Source organism: Gossypium arboreum, chromosome 6 (assembly GCF_025698485.1).
Source record: "Gossypium arboreum isolate Shixiya-1 chromosome 6, ASM2569848v2, whole genome shotgun sequence".
NCBI lineage: Eukaryota > Viridiplantae > Streptophyta > Magnoliopsida > Malvales > Malvaceae > Gossypium > Gossypium arboreum.
In genome coordinates this window covers 116,978,367-116,988,447 of record NC_069075.1, presented here as the reverse complement: position 1 = coordinate 116,988,447, position 10,081 = coordinate 116,978,367, and positions in this window count along the sequence as shown.

Below are 10,081 nucleotides of genomic sequence, written 5' to 3'. Positions count from 1 at the left end.
TCCAAAACATGCTTCCAAGAAGATTTGGTACTTAACCGAGTACTTTAGAAAACTTTGAAAACTTTCAAGTTAAACAAAGCACATGCCCGTGTGGAAAAGTGACAAGCCCATGTGTTATCTTAACATGAACGTGCTGAAGGCCCGTGTAGCTCACACGGCCTGGGCATATCTGGACACGTCCGTGTCCTTAACCCGTGTAGATTTACTTTTCGATTTGAACCTACAAGGGTTTTCCCACGGCCTGGCACACACCCATGTTTATGGCCTGTGTCCCTCACATGGCCATGACATGTCTGTGTCTCAGCCCGCGTACAAAAACCTTAACATTCTATTTTTGACGTCATCAACCAATTCAGGGCACATAGCCAAGGCACACGCCCGTGTATTAGGCCGTGTCCTCCACACGGCTGAGACACACAGCCGTGTCTCTGCCCGTGTGTTTACTACCATGCATACTGACTTGAAAAATTGAGGTGCAAGGGACACATGGCCAGACTACACACCCATGGGGCAGATCGTGTGTCACACACGGTCTAGACACATGTAACACCCCTAGCCCGTATCCAACTCCGGGACAGGGTTCGAGGTGCTACCAGGCTTAACTCAAGCATACGCATATAAAACCAGGAAATAAAATTTCTTTTAACTTAAAACTTCTTGTTCACATGCATATTGTCCCTTAAACGAGCTTACAAGGCCCAAAACATACATTCGGGATGGTTCAAAACCAAACCGAGAACTTAAGAAAAACTTGGAAAATTCATGCTTTAAGGCTCTACACGCCCGTGTGATCATTTTGACATGGCCGTGTTGGTTGCCCGTGTGCACCACACGGCCTAGTGTTCATCAGGACACTCCCGTGTCCCTCACCCATGTAACTCTCTGTCCATTTGGTCATGAACAAAAGAAGGCACACGCCAGTGTGCTAGGCTGTGTCCACCACACGGTTGAGACACACGACTGTGTCTCTGCCCATGTGTTTACTACCATGCATACTGACTTGAAATTCCAAGGTGCAAGGGACACACGGTCGGGTCACACGCCCATGTGGGTAGACTATGTGTCACACACGCCCGTGCGTCTACCCGTGTGGACAAATACAAGGCTATTTTCTAAGCCATTTTGTCAGCCTCACAACATATGCTCACATACTTATACAATAGCATACATGGGCACTTAAACCTCCATAAACATGTTATGATCATGTCAATTTCTCATGCAATAGATATCATAGATTTTACTCACATCTTTACCACATTCATGCCATAATCATTATAAACTCATCACATAAGACCATAGCACATGCATGCATATATAAATAGGTTTAAAACCTCAATAGCTAATGTAAACCAATACATTTGGCTAAAAAAAAGGTCACACACTCAAATATTTAAACCCCTATACATGCCATAGACTCAAAGTACTTGGAATCACTTACACCAATGGCGATAGCTTGACAGTGTGATAATATCTCCGACGAACTCCAACCCGAGCTAACCTGGCAACACTAGAGAACATGGGAAAAGAAGGGGGGTAAGCTTTACGCTTAGTAAGTTCATATGAAAATAATAAGCAACTCATTAACATGTTTTTATCAATGTTCCCAACAAATTCTCAAGTTCATGATAAGCTATCTTCTTGTACAATATTCAATAAAATATTTATATCTGGAGCTAAGAAACTCTAAATTAAGTTTCGTTAATTTTCCTTGAAACTAGACTCATGTACCTTTCTACCATACAATTTCCAGAATTTTTGGCTTAGCCAAATAGTACAGTTTATTCCTTAAAGTTACCCTTTTTTGCTGTTTAACAGTTCTGACCCCTCTTCTCTAAAAGCTAATTATCTCATAATACGGGACTCGGATGATGTTATCATCTATTTATCTTGAAAATAGACTCATTAGGGATGCTAAACATATAAATTATAAATCATAACTATTTTGTACAATTTATAATGATTTTCTCAAATCATAATAGGGAATTTCGAAGTCATTCTAACTCTGTCTCACACAACTTCAAATATCTCACTATAGGAGATTCTTTTGCTTACAAATTTTCATTTATAATAAACTATATTCAGTAAGCTTTAATTCCTTATTTTATTCAGCCTCTAACTCATTTTTCACAATTTTTAGTGTATTTTCAAACTTACTCTACTGCAGTAGCCCAAAACCGTCCAGGCTAATTTACTCATTCACAATTATCATTCACCAAATTAATACAACATCATTTCATCTATCATGGTAAGAACACATAGCTATGCAACATAAGCATGGACCCATAATCTCAATGTCATCAAGTATCAAAGATTTATTCCAAATCATGTCATTTTCATATTATTCACCAAATACTATATACATCATAGATTATCACATATCAAGCCATTACTCATAAGTTTAGTGTACATACTTGTACAACTTGTAACATAACTAAAGTACATACTCACCAATGACTTACCTCATTGGAACCACTATCAAATCTTTCCTCAGATCTCCCGTTGAACACTTGGAATACTAATGGATACACGGAAGATTTCACATAAGTGCTATATACGCAGCTAGACCACTCTATAGCGCGTAATATATGTAGCCAACGCTACCTCATAACATGTAACACATCCATAACGAACTCAGACCACTCAACGAGCTCAGATTTATAGTTTCCTAGTGACATGTCACTTGTATCCTAGACTATTCCTAAGGTTCAAACGGGATTTCCTTTTCTCATACTTAGCATCTCTATCATACTTGCTCGTAATGGCATCTCACTATGTTCATAACATATTCATACTTTCATGGCTATAATTGACATTTAAGGCATGTGTCATCAAAAACACATCACATGGTAACAATAGAGCATTTAATTTCACATATTTCATATACCACATGTTATGTATCGTCATTTTCTTACATTTCATGTAATATTCTCCATGTCATAACTCCACACATTAAACAACATTCCATCAACTTTTCCAATATGTTAAATCATGTAATATATGCAATATTAATAAGGAATGTAATGCAAACATAACTTTGCATTATTATTATCATATGAACTTACCTCGATACCAAATTAGTAAAAGAGGCCTAAACATCAATTCTCGTTTTTCCTCGTTCTAAGCTCGAATCTCATTTTTCATCATCTATAACATCACATTTAACTTATTAAAACAATATACTAATCAAATTATTCCAATGACACATATTGGAAAAATTTACAATTTTGCCCCTATTCTTTGCCATAATTACCAAATTGCCCCTAGGCTCGTAAAATAATTTTTATTCAATTTATTTACTCTTTAAGCCTAGATGAACCATTTTCATAACTACAGAAACTCATAATTTCAAATATTTCACACGTTTACAACTTTTTTTACCACTTTGCAAAATACCCCTTTTTAGGTGTTTTCATGCAAACTTCTTTTACAAAAGTTGTTTATAACACTACCAAGACTCATTATTCCATAAAAACTCAGAAAACAACACATATACGTTTATGGCAAAACCTTAGACTCTTAATCATTTTGCAAAATAGTCCCCTCTTTTGAAAGCTCGTGCTTTAGGGGTTCCAAAAACACAAAAATCATCAAGAAAAAGCATTAAAATCACTTACTATCAAGGGAGTTTCTTTGCTGAAATTTTTCAGCTTCAAAACCCTTTCTTTGCTACCATTTTTGGTGAAAGAGAAGAAGAAAAATGAATGAAAATGACAATTTTTTTCTTTATTCTATTTTATTACCAAAAAAGTCATTCAAATCCCATAAAATATGGCTTTTTGACTAATCTTGTCTCCCTTGGCTGGCCACCTCTATTAAAAAGGGTCTAATTGCCCTTCAAAGGCCCCCAATTTTAATTATCTAGCTATTAGACACATTTAGGTACTAAAATACAACTTTTACCTTTTACGCGATTTAGTTCTTTTTCGAAATTAAGCTAGAAATCGCTAAAATAAAATTACCAAAATTTTCATGCACCTTTATAAACATGCTATATCACATAAAATAATATTAAAATAATTTTCTTCGGCCTCAGAATAGTGGTTTCGTAACCACTGTTCTGACTAGGCCCAAAATTGGGCTGTTACAACACACACCCGTGTGTGCCTGTGTGGACAAAAACAAGGCTATTTACCAAGCCCTTTTGCCACCCTTACTTGCACCAACCTACACAACATCAACCAAAACCAATCCAAGCATAACACATATAACCAGAATAACCACAACCATAAGAAATTTGCATCAAATGCATTTAATAATAATCAATATTAGCCAACATTAATGGCCTATACAAAATGAATATCACATCCATCATATGAGCCAACTCTTTTGACTAAACTACCAAGACACTAAACAAAAGATTCAAGTCCCTATATATGCCAAAATCAAAATATTCAGGTGATAGTATAATCGATGCCTCCGACATCCCTTGATCCTCGATACTAGCTTGGTGGCACTATAAGAAAATGGAAAGGAGAGGGAGTAAGCATAAACCTTAGTAAGTTGCATATAAATAAGTAACAACATTAGTCGTGCATATTATAAATCAATACAACATTCTTGAGTGAACATGGATAGATATCACTATATGCTTATATATCACAAGTAAAAACCAAAGATTTTGAATATCGTCCCAAAATCATTTCATAGCTGGAACTTACTCATGTCATTCTTACCATTAATGCAACATAACTAGACTTATATCTCATGAATTTCGAATAAGAACCTGTACCACTCACAACATGATTATGTCATTCCATATCATTATCATAAGCTTTAAAATAATCCGTGAAACCATTTGGAGTACTAAAGGATATCTGACAAGCTTTATACAAAAGGGTGAATTGTCGATGCTATGTTCCAAACATGGTCTTACACTGGCTCACATGTCGAGTCCGATGCCATGTCCCAAACATGGTCTTACACTAGCTCTCGCCTCAATTCCAATGATATGTCTCAAACATGGTCTTACACTGGCTCTCATAATGTGGTCGATGCCATGTCCCAGACATGGTCTTACACTGTCTCTTATTACATTGCCGATGTCATGTTCCAAACATTGTCTTACACAGGCTCTCGTATCGTGGTCGATGCCATGTTCCAGACATGGTCTTACACTGGCGCACATATCAACCAAATGTCATGACATGGATATCTAATTTATTCCTAGGCTCAACCGGGAATTTACCACATTAATTTCGTCACGTATTATTTATACTCATGTTCAAACATATTATGAAAAATCAATCATTCAACACATAATAGTGATAAAGTTGACTTACTTACGTACAACTTACCTCGGTATACAAAAAGTGGGCGACTAGTTGGATTTAATCTACTTGTTTGGCCTTCCCCCGGTCTAGGTCCGAATTTCGCATTTCTTGATCTAAAATGATAAAAATTCACTAAATTTAATCATCATATTAATCAATGCATTTCCTAATTCATATTTTGGAAAAATAACCATTTTGCCCCTAGACTTTTACAAAATTACTATTTTACCCCTAGGCTCGTAAATCGATTGTTATCAAATTTTATCACTTGCCAACCCTAGATGAATTCTTTTTATACTATAATCAGCCCATAATTCCCATTATTTCACACATTTACCACATATTTTATAACTTATGCAAATGGTCCTTAGTTAGGGTTTCCATGAAAACTACTTCACAAAAGTTGTTTGTTTAACAACCAGGATTCATTTTCTTCCATAAAAATTCAGCAAAAAACATTAATACTCTCATGGAAAAACCCTAGACCTTCAACCATTTTGCAAAATAGTCCCCTCATTAGTTAACTTATGCTACAAGGGTCCTAAAAGTACAAAAATTATCAAGAAAAGTCATCAACATCACTTACTTATGAGAGAACTTAATGGCTTAAAATTTTAAGCTTTCAAGACCCCTTCCTTGCTGAAAATTTCGATGGAGAAGAGAAGAACAGAAAATTGATGATAGCTTTTCCTTATTTTATTTTATTCTAGTCAAATTAGTCACCAAATTTCACCTAATTTTGACCTTTTTGATTTTCTTGTCCCTATGGCCTGCCATGCCATTAATAAAGGCCTATTTTCTCTTTAAAACCCCTTAATTTTGGTTCTCTAGCTATTTGACACCTTTAGCTAATGAAATACAACTTTTGTCCCTTATGCGATTTAGTCATTTTTCACAATTGAGCATGCAATCGCTAAAATTATTTCACCAAAATTTTCATGCACTCATATAATCATTCTACAACACATAAAATAATATAAAAAAAAAATTTCTCCGACCTTGGGTTAGTGGTTCTGAAACCACTGTTCTGACCAAGCCCAAAATTGGGCTATTACACAAATTGTTATGTTTAGGTTGGTACCAAATTGGGTGAGAAATGTGGCTTGAAAATGGCCTAGTTTTGTCCACACGGGCAAAGACATGGGCGTATGTCTCAGTCATGTGTGACACATGGCCAGGTAACACAGCTGTGTGTCCTCTGTATCTTTTAAAGTTGCGCAAGTCAGTATGTTCAACACGACCTAGCACACGAGCGTGTAACTTGGCCGTGTGACCCAAGTCAGAGAGTTACATGGGCATAGACATGGGCTAGGACACGATTGTATGTCCCTATTTCGAATGCCTACACAGCTTGAGGCACGGGCATGTCTCTTGACCGTGTGAGTCACACGGCCTGGCCATACGGCCGTGTGTCCCCTGCAACTTTGAAAAATTTCAATGTTTTTTGAAAAATTCTTTGAATACCCGATTTAGCCTCGACTTGTTTCTAACGTGTATTTTAGACCTTGAAGACTCATATAAGGCACAATATGTTTGATTTCAACTTGATTTCTGATGTGAATATTATATTATATGAAATGTCTAGTTGAGTGATCTATAAACTCTAATAATGCTTCGTAAACCTGTTCCGGCGACGGATTCAGGTTAGGGGTGTTACAACGGATCCAATAAAACAAGGGGACATGGACTTGGTGGCTCTAGGCGGAGGGGTATAACATTCTTTTAAGGACACTTTGTTGTGGAATTGAGAGTATTTGACTGTTAGCAGTGCTGCTAATCAGAAGGATGATTTTCCTGTATTAGATTGGGATGTTATCATGAATATTGTGGATGGAATTTTGAACATTAATTTTTCAAAGCAGATTCATGATTTGATCAAGAAAAGTATAGGTAAGCCTATGGTTCATGGTTATATATCGTATCATACAAATGTATTACTCGTATTTTAAATGTTTAATGGTTGAAATTGAATGTAATTGATCGTAGTTCTATTGCTGCCCATGAATAGTTCTATTGCCGCCCCTTCATGTCCATGAGGGGTAGTATTGGGCCCATTTATAAGTGCTTCCTAGACTTTTTGATCCAACACTTTATAATATAATTCAACCCGATACTTGTTTTTTATTTCCAAAATAATTATTATTTATTCAATTAACTAAATTAATTTCTTAATTAAATAATTTTCTCAACTCAATTTTAATTCTATTAAAGCCACGACAACTTTACCATAAAAGAATCTATAAGAAAATATAATTAATTTATTTTATTTTATTTTATAACTTTAATTATTTAATTATAATTAATTAAATAATAATTCAAAAATCGTAAATTAATTCTCAAGTCATTTATGTACTTAGCGAGAAAACACATTTATTAGTGAATGCGACTCATTTCCCTTACTTCATCATTTCTATTCATTTCTCTCTATTTGATTTTTATATGTAATTAATTTTTTTTATTTTAACGAGCTAGCGTAAAGATCGATTGGACATATATAATTAGGGCTCAAATAATTTAAAATTAAGTCTAACTTCTTACTTATTAATTATAAACTTATTTAGTCACCAAGTCATTCCACTATAATATTCTAATTGAACTCTCCCTAATTACATATCATTACGAAAGCTACTTAATAAGATTTCGTCCAATGACTTTGTTATAAGTGTGTTACTCTTATAGGATATCCTTAATCTCTTTTAAATAAATCCCTTCTCCCTATATGATTTTATTTTATCTCATGGTAACTATTACATCTTCTTTTAAGAAAAAGTCAATTACTATCAAATAATAAAGTCATTTATCACAAAGACAAATGACTTATGGCCATGTTTGCTTTTTATTTATCATGCAATGCCAATAAGAGGATACCATTTACGCTTTAATTAGGCTATGAGTTCCACTATTATGAATGATGCTACATACTACAAAAATCGTATACCCAATGTACCAACTTTCGATTCCTATTCTATTTGAACTCAGGCTTTTTACCTACATCAAAGTATATGAGTTATGCATACATAGCTCATCATCCACTTAAGATTAAGGTACACTATATTATGAATGCCACAAGTGAATAAATCTACAAACAGATTTAGGATCTATTTTACTTAATTCCTGTCTGATATACTATCAGTCCAATTAGCAACATCTATGCTTCTATCTTCTGGGAGTTATATGCTTTGATGCTAAAAAAAACTCCCGAATTGGACTCAATAGACACATATTAGTCTTTCAATTAGTTTATTCATTTTCGATTAGATTAAGGACATATTTAGTTTTATCTACTAATACAAGTTGTCTTTTCATAATACTATTCAACCATGTAATACCATTTAGTATTAGTTAAATGTTAGATAACCAATAAACTAATTTTTACTTCAATTTTATTTTGTGTGCAAAATTCGTTGAGGACAATATAGAAATAATATTAATATAATCAACATATATTTTATTAAACGAATTTCTTTCAACTTATTACACTAGATCCAACATTATATGTACATAGTTGCAAGGTATGTCCCGCCGAATATTTGTAGCATATATGATTTCGTAATTATACTTTTAAGTTGTTGAAATAATTCTGTTGATAATAAGCAATTAATAGAAAATATAATAGCGAATATTGATTAATAACTACATAATGTAATATTAGTAATGAATCATTAATAAGTTAATCGTATATGATTAAAAATATAAATTACATATATGATGATTCATATTTGTGAAGTGACTATTAAAGGAATGTAAGAACCAAAATTAAGGAAATTGAAAATCGTGATCACCAAGTCATTAGCCATTAATGATTGAATGACATGGCAAGTAACAATATCTATAAAATATTAGACTGCATTTGTCATAATATTTAACATACCACAATACAATATTCATATTGCATTATGATTTGTTTAAAAGAAAATTAAAATTGTAATCACTTATTTCTTAAAAATATATATTTTTAATCACTCAATTTTGAAAAGTTTATAATTTGCATTAATAATTATAAAATGTGTTTTTTTTTTTGATAAAGAAGAAAAATAAAAAAGACAGATTACATCACATAACCTATTTCCCTAATCGGGGAAACTTCAAAAACATGTAATCCTTGACTATTCAAATGAACCAATTTAACCAGTCTATCATCTTCCTGGTTCTCTTTTCTAGGGATATGACAGATGCTTCAAAGTTGAAGCCAAGAAAACAGTTGAAGAATTCTTCTGATCAAGGCAGAGTTAGATCCTCCTGTGAGTCCTTCCTTTACGACATTAGCCACTTCAAAACTATCCGTCTGAAGCAGCACATTATCATAGCCTCGGTCAATCAAGATGTCTAAGTCATCTAAGATGCCGTACAATTCTGCCTTGATACTAAGCAACTCCCTAAGAATATGTTAAAGGAAAATATCAATTCCCAGCTTGGTCTTGCACAATTCCTCCTACTGAAGCAGAAACATCCTCAATTTTTACTGAACCATCAATATTCAAGTAGACCTAGTTTCCATGTAGATTGGAACATGAACTTGGAGCCTGAATTGGTCTCGTTGGGCCTCTAGCTGTCATCATAAACTGTTTGGCCCAGCTATAGGAGACCTAAATAGTGTCAATATTATTCCAAGACGCCCCCTGAAAAATAGAGAGGGTGCAATTTTTCCATATGTGCCATATGAGGATCCCAAAAAGCATTTCCAATCGGCTTCTCCAAATCCCAAGTCATGCTCATTCTATAGGTTTAAAACAATCCATTCATGTAGATTACCTGACTAAAAGCTAAAAATTTTATCAGTAGGAATTAAAAGATTCCAAATATGCCTTGCA